This window comes from Camponotus floridanus, unplaced genomic scaffold (genome assembly GCF_003227725.1).
Source record: "Camponotus floridanus strain SB8 unplaced genomic scaffold, Cflo_v7.5 scaffold122, whole genome shotgun sequence".
NCBI classification, from domain to species: domain Eukaryota; kingdom Metazoa; phylum Arthropoda; class Insecta; order Hymenoptera; family Formicidae; genus Camponotus; species Camponotus floridanus.
This window is the reverse complement of record NW_020229240.1, coordinates 897,674-913,309: the sequence shown is the minus strand read 5'-3', so window position 1 is coordinate 913,309 and position 15,636 is coordinate 897,674. Positions and strand designations below refer to the sequence as shown.

The 15,636-nt window shown below is 31.9% G+C and overlaps 2 long non-coding RNA genes across 2 annotated transcripts; both read right to left on the bottom strand.

Moving 5' to 3' along the window:
* Positions 1-481: 481 nt before the first annotated feature.
* Positions 482-3,295, bottom strand: LOC105253458. Its single transcript, XR_003123785.1, has 3 exons — positions 3,220-3,295; positions 927-3,042; positions 482-656 (listed from the first exon to the last, which is right to left on the bottom strand). It is a non-coding gene; the product is annotated as an uncharacterized LOC105253458 (long non-coding RNA).
* Positions 3,296-5,225: 1,930 nt separating this feature from the next.
* On the bottom strand, positions 5,226-15,193 carry LOC105253457. The gene is made up of 5 exons (XR_003123784.1): positions 15,015-15,193; positions 14,350-14,654; positions 13,158-14,124; positions 12,157-12,258; positions 5,226-11,439 (listed from the first exon to the last, which is right to left on the bottom strand). It is a non-coding gene; the product is annotated as an uncharacterized LOC105253457 (long non-coding RNA).
* Positions 15,194-15,636: the final 443 nt, after the last annotated feature.

Genomic DNA, 15,636 nt, shown 5'->3' with positions numbered 1-15,636 from the left:
TTTATACGCTGCTTGCTGTCATACATGTGAGTATGCTTTCAAAGATAGTGTTATTTTTGTTGTGTAATTTAATAAAATAAACTAAATATATCATATCAATTAGCAACGATTTACTATTATGCATTGCTAATTGACATAATATAATATTTAATTTATTTATCAAATTGTTATTAAATTACACCAAAAATAGCACTGGTTTTATCTTTGAAAACTAGCATGTTCACACGCATGACAGCAAGCAGCGTACAAATAAATTCTAGCTGCATAACTAGCAAGTTAGCTTGCATAGTCACCTACATTTTTAATTTTCTCTAGAATTATATTTTTGAAGATAAACTTGTGACACTTTATTTTGAACATTTATTTTGAACTAATATGCTAACACTCATGAGAACATGCAGCATACAAAATTTATTCTAGCTCTATAGTTAGCATTTTAGCATAGCTCGCATGGGATTCAATACACAAAAAACACACCATGTGCCATAGACTTAACTTTAATAAATTTAAGTTTTTCTTTATTTACATATCTAATAATAGATGAAGCCTCCTTTCTTTTACTATTATTAGAATTGTACTATACTTTTTGTTTTATTATTAGAATTGCACTATACTATACTTTGCACTGTTCTGCCAACAGAATGTACACAATAATACTGCAACATAGAACAAAAATAATAATAATTATTTTTACATCTACACACACACACACACACACACACACACACACACACACACACACACAATAACGAATGATTGGACTGCTACAATAAATTTTGAGGTTAAATTCAAGATTTGTGTATGAAGTTAATATATATACAGCATAGCACATACAAAATTCGTTTAATAAGATCTGCAAATGTAATTATACGCATTTAAAAATAACGCAGTTAAGATTACGTTCCAAAACGTCAAGAAGAGATTACCTGAAATTAAAGCAATATTCGTTGTACACTCTGGTTGCTGGTTGTTCTTTTCCCGGTAACCATGTAAGAAGAGACCGGAATCGGAAATCCTGTCATTTTATATCGTACTTGTAACGGTGGCGCTATTATTATATATCGTACCGCGTAATTTGAAAAGTCAAATATTGATCATATAATAAATATAAATTTTCTCGTTATATTTTAATATCAGTTTACTTACCGCGATACACTTTGATTGTATTTGTTTATAGGCACTTACACACTTAACATTTTTTAACGCTGCGTTTTCATTATATATTAACAATATCCCAAAATCATTAATGTCTATTAAACTCAAAAATAACTAAGTCCTAAAATCATCCTATACATATCTATCTCTTAAGATGCATAATCCCAGGATGTTCTAAGTACGTCCTACAAAACTCCTCAAGACATCCTGGGTACATTTTCGATATGCCCATGTATGAAAAAGTTCTGGGGGGCGTACTCAAAACATCCTGGGATATGCCTTAAGACATGGATATATATAGGATGATTTTAGGATTCTTAGCTATTTTTGAGTCTAGTGGACATTAAATGAAAGATTTATATACTTTATTGTAATTCTTAAAACTTTCTGAAATTACTCCAAGTCTTTCATCATAAATTAATGAAGTCAGATATACATATAAAGTTATAAATATCCTCAAAATATCCCAGGACATCCTGGACATATTCAGGATAATCCTAGAAATATTCCAGGACATCCTGGACATATTCAGGATTATCCTGAGGACGTCTTGTGCTATTTGGGTTGTTCGTAGTAGACTGAATGCTAGAATAGAATGGTAGACTGAATTTATTAAATAATTTTTTTTCTAAACCATTGATTAAAACGATTCTTTTCGGAGCCATAATTTATTTTACGTTGGAACATTCGTGCGGAAATTTCATTTAAAAATTTTTAAAAAACATTGTATTTTAACGTATCATTCATTCCTTTCCTGCTATATTAATGATTTATTTTTGTATAATTAAATCGCGCGTGTGTATTACCGACTCTGTCCATTATCGACCCAGAGTATTATTTTGTAGCGATCGGTAATTAGATCGATAAATCAGGATTAGTTGGCCGCTGCCGGCTGATGGCGCTATGATATATGTCTACGTTCTCCTTGCCCCGAGAGGGGCCACGGAACGAATCGTTGTCGCGCAGTACTTGGTAGCGCCGCATCGAGAGCAATGACTCTCAACTCAATGCTTGGAACACAATACTTGGACTTGTTTTTTATGTACTTGGCGTCGCGATGCTACCGCGTCGCTTGATAAAATGATTCTGCAGTCATCCACCCTTTCTCAAATAAACCTATGTGCCAGCTTTTTGGAAATTCACTAGATACTGAGTACGGCACTCGTTTATACTAATACATTATCATTGGTGAAACCATAGATTCTGCTGCATTTACTATGAATAACATAGTAAGGCTTTCTTTTTCTCTGCATTGACTATTTTATATACAGATTTAGATTCTCTTCTAGTAATGATTTAGTCTGGTTTTGGACACAAAAGAAATAAACTTTTATCACAATTATACACTCTAGAAAAATGCATTTCCAGTAAATTTAATTTAATCAAGTGTAGAAAGACTTCATTGAACCAGTTACGTATTTCTTTTTCTGTTACTGAAGCACGAGTATGTGTTAAATTTTGAGCGATTCTTATTGCTAACTCAGGATGACGACGAAGAAATCCTTCGTACCAATCTATCTACTTGATCCATTATTAGTAAAAGGTGTTATTCTTTCCAATTTAATAATAAGTTATTGAGCACTGTCTAATAGTTGATTTTTTGTTACCGGAAATCCACGTTCGCCAAGAAAAAAAATCCATTCAACTAATCTGTTTTCTTCATCTTTCCTTAAATACGTTGATGAACCCATTTTAGCTTCAATCGGGATTTTTTCCTTATTTTTTGTGTAAAGTGCTTTTAGGTATACCAAATGTTGTGCTAGCAATTTCCAACGACATATCATTTTTTACTGCTTCCAAAGCAGAATTAACATCTGCCTGTGCATATCCACATCTTTTTTCTTTTTTTTTCTTTTGGCTCTTTATCTTAATTTTCAAAATAAGTATCTAAATATAACAACAAAAAGAAAAGAAAGGAAAGTTAATGTATAATTTTAAGGTTATTTGTGTGTCAACATGATTTCTCACACCTCTCATTTATTATTACGACATAAATGTATATTAGTTATTAAGTTTATTATTACTAAATTAATTATAGATTATTTAAAATATAAAAATACTTACTAAAAAACTATAATTAACGAAAAAACTTTCTTATTCGTGTTGTGTGTGTTATCTCGCTATGTGCGTCTCACTACAAGCATTTTTAGTGTAGTTGTACCGATAAATAAACGAGTGGTCAATAATTGGGGCAATCCTAAATTTTTGTGTACTAGTAAATAAACATTAAATTTATTATATTTAAATAAATTTACTTAATAAAATAAAAATTTTATTTTAACAATATGTTCTTTTAAAAATTTAAATAACTTTTACTTTTTACAAAAAGCATAATTTATATAGAAAATTCATAAGTAGTAAACGGCGTGTCTTAACCGAATCATTAAGAAACCATTGCTAAAATAGGCAACTACTACTTATAAAAATAATTTTTTTTTGCTTACAAATCATTTTACGTTTTAATCTTTTTCTTTCTTTTTTTAAATAAATATTTAAAAATGCGAATTAAATATTCATAATTTTGTAACTATACATAGAAAGCTTAATAATAATAGATATTTACTGCATTGTTAAACACTGGGACGTGTTCAACCACTGGTACTTTTATAAAAACATAATTTATATAGGAAATACATTCTTAAGTAGTAAACGGCGTGTCTTAACCGAATCATTAAGAAACCATTGAGAATGCTAAAATACTTTTAAATTACTTTTAAATTACTTTTAAATTACTTTTCATATTTTACAAATATCAATAATGTTTGTTGTAATTTTTATAATAACACTTTTTTGAATATTAATGAAAAAGGAAAGCTAATAATAATTATATTTCTGCATTCGCGATACAATCCAATGAATATGTACCATAGAAATTATTCACTTACTAATTATCTAATTAAAAGAGTTATCTAATTTAATCTTAAGATATATACTGTGATCGTGACCATAAAGAGAAATTTAAAAACATAATATTAGAAGATAATAACTTGCAATTTTTAAAAACTGAGTTTTAAGAAATTTATCGAAAATATATGTATCTATATAAATTAATATCAATTCGATTAGCACCTCAGAAATAGTAGAATGAGAAAAACAATTAACTGAGGATTTAACGGGAATTGAATGTAAACATTTAGGAAAAAATGGAAATTATGTTTGGAACAATTTTATGTGTTTTATTGAAAGGTTTAGTACTGACAAAGGCAACTATCACGCCGAAGATTATACCACTTCAAACAGCCTCCAGAAAGAAAGTGTTTCCATGTATCCGAATTTAAATTTCACGCAGATAAGAGATATTTTTTGCTTGGTTAAGAAACAATTGAACGTTATTGCAGCTAGTAGTGTAACTAAAAATGAATGATAATAAATTATATATTCTACTTATATAACAAGATAAAATAAAATAAAACAATTCAATATAAAAGAAAAAAGTACGTAAAATGTAAAAAAAATGGATGAAGTTTCGAAATTTTGTTTACAAATGAATGTTATATAGTATATTATGTTTAAAAATTAAAACAATATTTTAAAATTTGACTATTATTTTGTATCTTTCTTTCTGTCTCTGTCACTCTCTCTCTCTCTCTCTCTCTCTCTCTCTCTATATATATATATATATATATATTATATATATATATATATATAAATTATTATTTCTAAAAGTAACAATTTTTAAAATTAATGAGGTTTTCTGTCTACTATCTGCTACATTAATATATACATACGATGACACTAACAATAGATTTTTATGTTATTAGGTGTACAACTTTGCTTCCGCCGTTTTTTTCCGAAATTCGAGGCTTTATTGTAAAAAACTAGTTATACATTTATGATTCAAAGTATTGTCCATCGCTGGCCACTACTTTCTCCCATCTTTCGGGCAGCGTATGAATCCCGCGTCGAAAAAACTGATCATATTTTGAGGCGATCCACGAATCGATCCAATTTTTTACTTCTTCATAAGACTGGAAGTGCTGGTCAGCCAGGCCGTGTGCCATTGATCGAAACAAGTGATAGTCAGAGGAGCAACATCTGGACAATACAGCAGATGGGTAGGACTTCCATTTCAACGTTTCCAAGTATGTCTTGACCACTTTCGCAACATGGGGTCGAGCATTGTCATGCTGCAAAATCACTTTATCGTGTCTCTCGTTGTAGTGCGGCCATTTGTCTTTCAATGCTCGGCTCAAACGCATCAATTGCGTTCGATACCGATCGCCTATGATTGTTTCAGTCGGTTTTAACAGCTTAATATAATCTTCTTTCTTCCACCGCTATGCCGGTCTTCGACGTCAAAATCACTGTTCTTGAAGTGTTGAAACCACTCACGACACGTTCTTTCACTAATAGCGGCCTCACCATAAGTATATCTGAGAGCATTCGATGAGCCTCAGCCGCAGATTTCTTCATATTGAAGCAGAAAATTAAAACCTCCCGCAAATGACGAGAATTTGGCTCGTAAACTGACATTTTCAATTGAGAATAACTTTATGATGGAGACACAAATCGACTAATGTTTCTATGGGGTTATGTTGACAGATGCCCAAGTATAATGTATGACATCTATGATCTATTTATTTCGACCACCACCTACCGCTAAAGCAATCTACAGAAAAACGGCGGAAGCAAAGTTGTACACCTAATATTTTTCTTCAATAAATAATTTTTCTAGATATTTATAATAATATTTATTAATATATAGTAAGACTTATACTAATGTAGATTTTATTTTATGAAATTCATTTAGAAAGTAAGTACCATTTCTTTGTGTTAAGGATAATGTATATAACGGAACAGAGCTATTAAATATCAAGATAGAAAATCTGTTTAATAAATAAATCATCCTTGATTAATAAAAAACTGATGTGCAAAAGATGATACCAAAATATGTTATTGTTATTGAGAATAGCGGCCAGAATCGATCCAAGCTCGTTGAAACGCATACTCCTTCCGTCTTTTGCCAACCTACGGTTGGCAACAGTCGGGAGTAAAAAATCACTTATCAAACATTCTTCAAATTGTATCTATTGTAATCGGTGAAATGTGAATCCGTTGGATCGATTTTAGAATCCTGAGCTATTATCGCGCGGAATAAATGTTCGTTACTTGTCTAGAGGCGAAATGCGAATGCCACGTCTTCTATTCGGTCTTAGCGGGCTGTCCCTGTCTCAAGACGAGGCAAAGTGCTCTCGATTAAAACAAACGGTCAATACAATGATATTATATCTCGTCAATTCTTTCGCATTTCTATTATCACAGTTCGGCTAGCCTGATTTTTGGCCATCCCGGTCAAACATAAAACTAAAATTAACATTCATCACACATACAATTTATAAATAATGAACAATTAAAATAAAGTCATTAAATATTAGATTTACATACGCATATAAGAGGACGCATCTGGCGCCAATATAGCCGCTGGATCAATTAAAATCAGTCGATATCGGCAACAACATAACGATCTAACGCTTTCTTTACAACATATGGGCCTTTAAACTTTGACACCAACTTCTCATTAACTCCAGTCATTGTTTCAATATTATGAATCTCAACATAGTCGCCAACCTTATACTCGCGCGCAGCTCTCTGTCTTATTAATTATATCGTTCAGCGCCTTTGCATTGCACTTCGTCTATTTTCGCTTGAGCATTATTCCTAAGTGAGTCAATCGCGTACTACGTTACAATCTTGAATTAAATCGCGTAACACATCGTTCTGTTTTCCTCGTTGCTTGAAACCAAACAATAAGGTGTTTCGTCCGTCGCACTGCAAACAGTATTGTTTATAGAAAACTCTATCTGATCCAAAACGCAATCTCATTTCGAAGGTATCTCTGAGCTTTGCCAGCATCGGAATTATCATTCGATTAAATCATTCAATTTATCCATTCGCTCCCGGCGTACCTACCGCTACCAAGACGTGCTCGATCATTTCGGATTTCAAATACTTTTTAAATGCATTGGACGTGAAACAGGTTTCTCTGTCAGAAATCAAACGCTTAGGCCTACTATATACCCGGAAATAATCGGCGGAGAAAACTCTATACATTTAAGACAGTTAACAACCTTTGCACTTTCTCACATATACGAGGAAACCAGTAAACTCGTGTAATATTTTCGATTACTTTATCAATTTCTATATGACCGAGATTATCATGGCATGTCCAAATCACATTTGATTTCATAGAGCAGGGGACACAAAAAAACAGCTTTTCATTTTTATCCTTCCTATACACAAGCCCGTCTCGTAATTCATAATATTTGACTTCACTATTCTCAAGCTCGTTGCGGATGTTTAAAATTTCTTCATCGCGATCCTGACAAACGGACAGAGTTCTTTTCAATGTGCTGCCCTCGAGAACAAGTATACTGTGGCATTGGCTAAGCGTGTCAATATGACTCATCCTCTTACCTGAGCGATGGACAATTTCATAATAATTTTGCAAAAATAGAGCCCAACGTGAAATTCGAGTCTCGAAGGATCCATCGAGGATTCACGTCTCTTTTATTCAAAGTCAGACGGAAGCTATCGCAATCTGTAATGATTTTAAATTTTTGTCCTGAAAGATATATGTAGAATCTTTTCAGCGCATACATGACAGCAAGATACTTTAATTCAAAGCTATGGTATCGCGACTGGGCAGGCATTGTTCGTTGACTCCAAAATGAAATTGGACACCAAGTATTATCGATTTGTTTTTGCAACAGAATATCGTCAAAACCACTAGCGCTTGCATCGCAATGTAATTCTGTTTCCATCTGTGGTGAATAAATCGCAAGTACTGGTCTATTAGCTAAATATCGCTTGAGTATTTCATATGTGGAATTCTCAACGAACTCGAATTTAAAAGCGTTTTTTCTTATCACCTCATATAATGGCTTTGCTAATATCCAGAAGTTTCGAATAAATCGACAAAAATAACTCGCCAATTCAATAAATCTTTGTACATCTTTTACATTACACGGTATTGGGTAATTAAGAATAGATTCGATGTTCTCATCGCTCAGTCCAACACTATATCATCAGTCGAACCTAACCTAACCTAACCATACGCATTAACGCAATATCCTAAATATTTTATTTCCGTTTGAACGAAAATAACATCCAGTCGAAATTGTAAGTGATGTTTACCTACTACTTCAAAGACTTTAGATAAGATTTTAATGTGTTCATCTATGTCCTTTGTTGCAATCAATAAGTTATCGAGATAAATCAATATTTTGTTCTCTCGGATTAACGGCTCGAATACGGCTTGTACAAAATGCTGAAAAACATGCGGCGCATTCTTATGTCCTTTGTTAGACCAAAGAACATAAGAAAATATTCGAATTGCCTTAGCAGCAGTCACAAACGAGATTATGATTTCATAGATTTTCGTACATTTTACATGATGAAATCCATCCTTTAAGTCTAAAATCGTAAAATATCTTTTATCTTGTACGATATTATCGTCAATTAGTTCGATTGGAAAATTATCACGTATGGTAATCTTATTTAGCTCGCGATAATTATCGTCTTTTTTTGTTGTTAAAACTGGATTGGACTCGCATACGGTGAACAACTCGGTCGCATAATTGGTCTTCGAAGGATCATTCAAAATTTTACGTAAAATCTTTTTATCCGCAAACGATAATCTATGTGGACGCGAACTTATGGGCTGTACATGCTTGAACGCAATAATCATTTGAAAATCGGGTACGCATCCTTCTCTCTAAAAATTTTTGAAGTAACATAATTCATACGCTTCGCCAATTCGCGCGAACACACTTTTACCGACAGCAGGATTAATTTTTAACTCATTACACGAACGAGTAAAGTTATCGTTGTATTCTATGTACATTAGTTGACTAACTGCATATATTTCCTCGTTACTGGTAATTTTGAAAGTTTCTCCGAATGTAACTCGTAATCGTGGGCAATTTAAAAAATCTCTTTCGAGGAAAATATATATACGCTATAGTGCTGCTGGATACTATATAAAATTTCATCCTAATATGCATATCATTAGTCTCCAATATGCTGTAAAACATGCCGTCAATTTTTAGCTGCGAACCGTTAAGCCCGAAAAACTGGCTGACATGTTCTTTCTTTAATAAACGTACCTCTCTCGGAATCACGTCGCTTCGCACCAGACTAATACGCCATCCGGAATCGATTACCGCGTCGCTAACATACTTATGCGATTCGCTGTTCGTATTTTCGATCGTAATTTTTACGGGAATCGTATACGGCTTCGGGAACTCGTTAAGTTGCACAATATTTATTGATGTCGCCTGCGCAAAGTCCTTAGACATCTCCGGCATCGAAGATTGACCTCGTTTTGGACATTCTCTAGCCAAGTGTTCCGTCGATCTGCACACATAACATGTTTTCTTCATCAATGCTCGCTTACATTGCGGCGCGATATGTTCTATCGCCAAATATTTATATTATTTGATCGGCTTTCCCTTGGCCAACGGCACCTCCGTCTTTTCGCTTATCGTTCTTGTTCAATTTTTTTCGTTCTAGCGTCATTATCCCTTATAGTCAGGTTGGACCTTCAATGCTTTCAATAGTTCAGCTCTTGTTTGGTAATTCATCATGCGAGCGTGATCCTGCAATCGCTGATCCGTCACGCCCTCGATAATATAATCCAGGATCTCATCCTTTGCAATCGGTATCCGATTGGCAAGAACTATCTTGTCGTGGTAGTAATCGTAAAATGGCTCACCTTTTCTCCAAATCCGGGATTCGAATTTTCTTCTTAGTGTCAGTTTACCAGGATGCAAATCGAATATCTGCTCCATTTTCTTGAGCAGTTCCTCTATGTTCAATGTCAAATATTCAGCTCTCGAATAGAACCACGATAGCGCGCGTCCTTTTAAACACGAGCTAATTAATGTTCGCATCGAACTCTCGTCCAAATGATAGGAATGTTTTAATAGCTGCAGTTGCTGTTTCCACTTCCAAAAAGCGTTATCCGTTCCGTCAAATTCAAGCAGCAGTCCTTTAATATTCTTAACGCCACCAGGCGCCGGAATAGTACCGTTGCTTGACTCCGTGCTTATCATCGTGGGAGAATTACGTCTCCAACTCCCGTTTGAGTAACTGCTGCTTTCTCTCTCCCAGAGTTCTTTCTCTCGATGTAAAAGCATAAGCTCTATCCTTATCGCGTTGTCGCGTGGCATTACATCCGACGCCACGATATCTACATACTCTTCTCGCGCTGTCGCCCCGTTAGTGATCTCAGCCTCCTCGACAATTTCACTGTCCTCCATCGACCGGCATATCCTTGAAATTCGATGAATCGATTACGCGTAAGACGCCTATCCGTCGCGCAGCGAGCTCCTCCCACGCTTTTGGATTATTCTCACTTAATCGTTTAATTAATTCGTTTTTTATTCCATGTGGCTAGTTCCCACATGCGAAGAACCTTCTTCAACTTAACCACGGTAAATTCGCCTTCAAATTCCATACTCGGACCGTTACTTAGTATCCCTTGTTGAAAGGGTAAATAGTACACTGCTAGTACTCACGCAACTCGCGTTCACGAAACTCGACACTAACGACCGCACAAGAGAAGTACATATAAGAGTTTATCACATCAGAAACAATCTTATGTCCGCATGTTATCTTATGTCCGTTACGTTCAACATTAAATTCGCACCGTAATAGTTAAAAGGGCCTACCTCTTTTAAAGCAAGTTGTAAAGGCGCTCGAATTCCACTTCTAATAAATGTAATTGGTGAAATGTGGATCCGTTGGATCGATCTCAGTCACGAGCTATTATACGTGGAATAAATGTTCGTTTCTTGTCTAGAAGCGAAATGCGAATGCCATGTCTTTTGTTCAGTTCTTAGCGGGCTGCCCCTGTCTCAAGACAAAACAAAGTGCCCTCGATCAAAACAAATGATCAATACAATGATATTATGTCTTGTCAACTCTCTCGCATTTTCATTATCGCTTACACTTCCAAATAGCAACAACCTCGCGCAACATCTTTGCACATGGCGAGCAAATCCTGCAAACGCAGAGCATGCGAATCTGACGCTTCCAAATTTCGACAATCTCTCAAATATTTTAACAGATCATCAGTTTCCATGAATTCCAACACTAGTAACGGAGAATCCCCATCTAAACAAACGGCCAACAATCTTAATATATGTCGAAAATGATTTATAAACTTGGTTTCCTTTAACAATTTCTTTTTCTCTGGGAAGAAGCATCTTTCCGAAGCGATTTTATTGCAACGAATATCTCTGTGCCCGATCTTTCTAAGTTCTTCACATTTTCTTGAAACACCTGCGAAATATTTCACAAATTTACATGTGTACTTCATTAGTAAATGTATATAGTTTAATATCAAGTAATATTATATTTTACTTTATATTAAATAATTCAACGAAAAATATAGAATAAAGTGCATGTTTGTTGTCTTATCTAAATTTTATATTATTTATAATCTATTATAAAAATTTATATAATTTATATCTTTATTAGAAAATACATACATATCTGTTTTGTTGATCCAGAAATTAATTTGAAACATTGGTTGAAAAAATTAATTTTTATCATATCGAATGCGCCGCTACTAAAAAGTTTTGTAAATGTAATTTGTTTACGTGCGATTTTAGTTATCGTACATTCATCCGGATTACAATGTAACATAGGATTGTAAATCATATTGAATTGAGTGTTTCGGTAAAGTACTTCATATATAGAATTGCCAATTCTATATCGGTAATTGTTGAAGACAAACATTGTTCATTATTACCTCTGCGTTGACGATACATAGTTATAAAATTTCGATTTAATTACATAATAATATGTATTATAAAATTTACTATTTTTAGTAAATTTATTCGTTTAGTTTTATATAAGTAAATTACTATTTTTAGTAAATTTTTAGATATTAATTTTTAGATATATATGTATAATCTATTTTTAGATATTTATTAATTTTTAGATATATATGTATAATCTACAATTCAAATCAATACCTACATCAAATATACTTACAACAATAAAAGTAGCAGAGGCAGATAATAGTAACTATAACGATAAAACCTAACATCAGTAATAAGTATTTTTTCACTATTATTCCAGGAGTGCTCGAAATATCTATATTAAGCAAAAATATAATTTTAATATCTTGGTGTGTGTATGTTTTTACAAATTTATTTTTACTTATAACTATATTACAAAAAAATTTAATTTTTTTAAATTTTAGGCCTATTCATATCTAAAAATATTAGTATAATATTATAATATCTAAGCAGCACTGGAATGTTACAACTATTTTTTCAACAATATTACAATATTGCAGTATTACAAATTGCAATGCAACATTACACAAATATTGTAGAAATATAAATTAACAAAGTATGAATTAGATATGAGCAATACGATATTTTTCTATGCATTTTTATGTATTTTTCACATGCAAATATTATAACTATAACGGATTTTTAAAATTTTTAACTAAAAATATAATTAGTAATGTTTAATTAATTCTATAACTAATGTTTATATATGTATAAAGTACCCATTATAAGAATATATAGAACATTTAAAATAAAAAAGTGATTTATAAGTAAGAGTTTAAAATAATTTTGTATAAAAATATAATATTTTATGTTATATGATTACGTTTAAATATAATTTCCCAATATATTAAATATGATATGATTATATTAGATATTGCGAACTTTTATTTCTATCAAGCTTTTTAATTTAATTATACGTTTCCAAGATGTGTATCCATCAAAAACAAAAATATTTTATACTTATTATAATATTATTATATGGTTGGAATAACATTGCATTCTTTCCAATATATTACACTGTAATATTGCTAAAATATTTCATTGCAAAAAACCGACATCTTAACTTCATCACAATTTTATAACAATCTCAGCAGAGTTTCGCAGTCGATTTGTAATATTGCAATATTTCAATTAAATTATTCTTTAATATATCTGCAACCTTATTGTGCTATATGGGTATCTTTGTTTGCTTACCAAGTGTTGAAAAAATACATCTTTCATCAGCCATGTAAAATTGTCCTCATATTCGGGATATCTCAATATCAAGCGAAACTTGTATAAAGTTCCCGATTGAAACTTGTATAAAATTTCCGATATGATATATTATTTCTTTGTTATAATTCATTTTAATATGATTCATTGTTTGCCACTTTTCTGTTGCAACGTCTTTATACTCTGGTGTAGAAAAGACCGTCCAATTGATGTTTGAGATCCATGTCTATGGATGATCCAAATATCCATGCTATTTATGTTGACCCCGCTCAATGTAATATTGTTTGGTTCTGAGTATAAGTGAACGATCAGTTGCCTAAACAGCTTATGGAGATAGTATATATAGTAGTTGATAAATTATATTTTTTTCATCCATTCTTTATAATCAGCTCCGGAAGATTTACAATGATGTTGTTTGTCGTTGCAGTCATATTTTCAAAATTATAAACTTTTTCTTCAAGTGTCAGACATCTCATTAAAGGATATAGTTGTAAAAATTTATCAAAAACGTAAATTCTAAAAAACGATAATATTCAATTGAGCTTATAATTATCTTTTCAACATATTCGAATGCATTTACGCTCTTGAGGTTTGCATTTTTTTTTCAAAACGTAGAGAATTGAAATGAATAATCATTTGCAAAAATATAAATGTTTGTTTCGTCAATCGTCATAGATTGGAATTTAATGTACCTATGTTTTTCTTGTATAAAATCGTATTGCACATAGAAATGTTAATGTTTGTTGCAATTGTGTAATTTTCATTTAACCAGTAAATTAACGGCTTCTAATTATTCATGTTATCAATTATCACTAAAAAAATGTATATAATGAAATAGGCAAAAGGATGCATTTATCTGAACAATTTTCGTTTTCTCCATCGAGATGATATTTCATCATATCATATTCTCTAATTGTATTCGTCCAACTATGTGATATGCAATAAAATTCTAAAAAATATATAATTATTTTACACATTACAAAATATCATTTTAACAAAACCAGAAACTTATATGTAGTAGAAATTCGAAATTCTTATGTAATTATGTAATAACATTTCTTTTTACTTGTGATCTTAATTATAGAATCACGTAAAATTATAGAAAAATTACAAAAATCTTTGCATAAATCTTTAATGGAAAATTATTTTTTCAAGTGAACAGTAGTAAACGTACCTCATAGACGATACATTTAAATGGTCATTAGCAATTTTTGTTTTGAAAATCTCAATCTCAAATTTAATTATGCCATTTCCCACATTGTTAAGTCGAACTTTACAATGTAAAAGTAGTCTAAGTCTTCATAGGTCCTATATAGATTTCTTGCTACCTAGTCAATACAGAGATCATGTAGACGATCATGAAAGCTAGCTACTTTTGTGGTTTTATTTTCATTAATGTTCAATGGCATTAGCTCTGTTCGGATATTTCAATAAATTATATGTTCTTGTATTGAATAAGCGGCGTTTAATGGTATAAATCTGAAAAAAAAGAGCCAACTATAATTGTATGAAAAAATTATAGTTGAGATTTCTAATATTATAGTTATTACTACTATAATGTTGATAATAAACTTGTGTTATAATGTTAATAATAAACTTGTACATAGTAATAATAACTTTATAATGTCAAATATAATTTGATAATTATAACTATTTTTTTATCAGTATATATACTCTAAAATTAGTATTCCGGAATTAGTAAAGGTGTTTGAATCCACGTCCAATATTTGGATACCTAGATTCGGTGTAAGCAATAATTTAGGTATTGGATTTTCATGTGTAGTAGACACATTGATTAAATCCGTATAAGGACCGACAACAATTTTAATATGCACGTACTCGAAAATATGTCGTGTTAGATATTAGATTGTGCACCGTGTGCTCCAATTTTGTAGTTGTGATATTTTTATCGTCGCAGGTTTGAATCTCTTTTAAGTTCTCGATGAAGAAACACCGCAGTGTGTACCCTTGTATTATTTCGGTAAAGTTATTATCGGTAGAGTTAGGTTGGTTCCATCTGTAAAATAATAACATTTCATCCTTTTCTAAGTAACAAAATTATAACAGAATTAACTAATTAATAAATATATATATATATATATATATATATATATATATACAGGGTCTACCAAAAGTGTGGAAACCCCTAAATATCTCGGAAAATATACGTTTTACAGAAAAGTGTTTCCAACAAAAGTTGTAGGGTTTAGGAAGATCTATATACTGATTCTATCAGTTTGACCTTGGATGGCGTCGTCAAGGTCAGGTCAAGGTCACATTGACTTTTTTAAATGACACCCCCTACATTTGATTGCATATTCTTATAGCTTAATTCAAGAGCTTTCCAAAACACTATAATAATGTTCATTTTTATTAAGTACTTTGCGAGTTATGAGGGTTGAATGATAGAGTAGCGCCGGTATTAACATTATCCAAGGTGTACTACATGGAGGTTACTCGC